At 53.3% G+C, this 3215-nt stretch overlaps 1 pseudogene; it reads left to right on the plus strand.

Annotated features, from left to right (window-relative positions):
• The first annotated feature begins 2267 nt into the window (after nt 1-2267).
• LOC136622720 (U2 spliceosomal RNA) lies at nt 2268-2386 on the plus strand (annotated as a pseudogene).
• The last annotated feature ends 829 nt before the right edge of the window (nt 2387-3215 follow it).

A 3215-nucleotide genomic window follows, 5' to 3' on the forward strand; every position in this document is an offset into this window, starting at 1 on the left:
ACTATCAGTATTTGCTGAGAAGAAAGTGTTTGGGATTGAGGAGTCCGCTGGGTCGCACCGGGAATTTGATATTTGCGTCTGCGAGGCGCGTGATGTATTGCTTCCTTGGGTGTTGCGGGGGCTGGGACTTGCTTCCAGGCTATTTTGTAATGCTGAGGAGGCTATATAGTGTTTTTCTGTCAGTACCCTTTGGCACAGGGTCTGTCTTTGTGGGTTGCTGACAGTTTCTATATAGCAGTCTGGCTATGCAGATATTCCTCCACAGATCACTTGGCAGTAAGGTGGGGAGTTATTCTCCTTGTAGTTAACTGTGGGTCCCTATTCTCAACACACTTAGGCCTCCTTCCCACGAACGGATTTACGCCGCGTAAATCCGCGGCACAAATCCGCTGCGTTGTCCCATGCTATTAGGTTCTATTGAACCTAATAGCACAATGCAGACGATGCGTAATTCCACCGCGGAATTACGCACCGTGAAATCTCCCGTTGTCACCCGCAGCATGTTCTATTTGCTGCGGGTGTACGCGCTGACGGCTTCCATTGCAGTCAATGGAAGCCGTCCGTTCACGCTATCTCCCGCTGCAACCAGCGGAAGATAGCGTGAAAAAACGCTTCCCCGCCTACCGCCGCGCGTCATATGACGCGGCCGGCGCATCATATGACGCGCCCGGCGCGTCACGTGACACGGCCGGCCGCGTCATGTGACGCGGTGGGCGTGTCACATGACGCAACGGCGGTGGGCGGGGAAGCGTCTTCACGCGATCTTCCGCTGGTAAGTATGGGGTCTCTGGGGGGCGCCGTGACGGGCTTCACTGCGTAATATTACGCGGCGGAGCCCGTCACGCTCGTGGGAAGGAGGCCTTAGGGGCCTCGTTGCTCTTTCTAATGGGCAAGGATTGGCTTTGTTTAGTGCTTTGAGAAAGGGATGAGAAGAGGTTCAGGTCCTGGTTATCTCTGTTTTGGCCACTAGATGGTGCTGTGGTGCATTGATATTTGAACTGCACTATACTTTAATGGAGCCTGCTGTCGGTCTGAGAGCTCCGGGGAGAGGACCTCCGTTCCCCCGCTGCACGTCAGAAATAGTGAGTACTGCTTTAAACTTTGCCTGGTGTTGATGTGCTGGGAGGATCACAGTATCCTCTCTTTTTTACTTTTACTTTTCTGCTCTGGTCTGGCTAGTATGCCAAGCAGCCTGCTCGACTCAGGGGGGAGGGGGGGGCGAGATGGCCGCTGCCTCACAGGGAGCTAGAGACTAGGTGCAGATCTTCCGGTGTGCCCGCCCGTGCTGATTGTCGGCTCTGGGGAGCAGGAGGGGGAAAACCACCAGCGCGGGGATTAGTCCAGCGGGGGATCACCCTGATGAGTGTATGTGCCGCCGAGTTGCAGGTTGGTGGCCACGGCGGTATATTCAGAGGGAGGGAGCCGCGGCTGTGTATTTGCAAGGCGCTGCGGTGAGAGCGCGGGCACTGAGGGTGACAGAGCCTCCCCTCCAAGTCGGCAGGGGTTACCTTGTGCCGTAGTCCTCTGCTTGGGGCTCCGTGAGCGGTCCTCGCCGGGTGTTTCTGAGCGCGGTACTTGTCGGGTTAGGCCGCGGGCGCGGGCCGCTGTGCAGGGCCGCGGCTCTTCGGCTTCTTTTTGGCGGCTGGAGATCACCAGGTGAGCCTTGTCCGGGCCGGTTGTGGGTTCTGGTGGGTCCCCAGGTGCTGTGCTCTTGTCTGCCTCTGTTTGGGTCACTGATTTGACCCAGAAAAGGGCTGAAAAGGGAGATTCTGTGGAGGAGCAAAACAGCGTGCGACCTCTTTCCTTGCTTGCTAAGCCACGCCCCGGGCCATAGTGTTTTTACGTCCTCCCGAAGTGGGCTTTATTCTCTGAGGACGTAAAAACATGTGTCCTGCAGAGAATAAAGCCCCTCGGGCTCTGGACGTGACAGCTCCATGCTGTCGGTGTCCGCAGCATGGAGCTGTCATCCGGGGCTGTTCGGACCCTCCCACCCCCGGCATTGCGATCGGCGCTATGCAATGGATATGGATGCATTAGACACCCGCAGGTAGTAAAATACCTGCGGATGTCATTTTACCCTGCAGGCGCGGGTCCCGCGTGCAGGAAAAAATCCGGACATGCTCCATTCAGGCGCGGGTCTCCCGCGGGGACGGCTCACCACGGTTGAGAAGGCGTTGGGCGGGGCTATGCAAAGGTCTTCCGGCTCCCTCAGTGCATTGTGGGTGTGCCCGGAGTGCTGGCTGAGCGTGTTGCATCTGATACGTCCCCTATCTTGGGATCATATATTAAATGGATTTTTAGAACAGGGAGCTGGAAAAAGTGCTTGCTCTGTCCACTCCGCACATTGACCTGGTATTGCAGTACCTCCAGTACTGGTGCACCCCCTTTCCTACAGCAGTTTCCAAAAGCAGGAAAAAAAACTGATGAGCAAGAGGTGCAGCGCAGCTGCGGCTGCTAACAACCAAGCACTTAGATTTAGGCCTCATGTCCACGTGATACATGGCGGAAGTATCGCATGATACTTGTGCGACGGCTCGTGTTTTTGCGTGATGTCCTGTAGTTTTTATTTGTACCATTTTGGAGTTTATAAGACTTTTTTATCGCTGTTTATTATAACTTTTTTTGGAGATAGGAATCGGTTACGTGCACACTTCCCATAGACTTGTACAGGGACCCTTGGTGCGCAAATGTGCACAAAAATAGAGCATGGTGAGGTTTTGCACGCATGCGAAATGTGTGAGTAAAGAGAATTCTGAAGGCATCCATTGAAACAAATATGTTTGTGTGAAGCGGCCCTTACTGTACTTTTGTTAGCACGAATCAAGCACATTTGCAAGCGCAAAAAAACACGCAACCATGCCGCCATTTATTGAAATGGGCAATTAGTGTAATTAGAATAATACATGTTCTGCCCCTGCAGAAATGCACGAGAAAATAAAGGGGACTGCTTTTTTTTTTAACAAAATGCGCATGCAAAATACACTTATGTGAAGGAACTCGCTGCAATCAGCGGGTTCTACTGACGTGTATTTAGCATGTATATTTTTCATGCGTAATATGCTGTGCAAATACATCTGTGTGAATCTGGCCGAAGAGCCCACGGTGGTATGCGTAAAACGCTGCGTCTCTGCGGTGAGAACACAGTCGTGGACATGAGCCCTAAGGCTGGAGCTCTATGGAGTCTTTCGCCATGACATGGGTCATGTGACCAAAGA

This window comes from Eleutherodactylus coqui, chromosome 3 (genome assembly GCF_035609145.1).
Source record: "Eleutherodactylus coqui strain aEleCoq1 chromosome 3, aEleCoq1.hap1, whole genome shotgun sequence".
Lineage (NCBI taxonomy): Eukaryota > Metazoa > Chordata > Amphibia > Anura > Eleutherodactylidae > Eleutherodactylus > Eleutherodactylus coqui.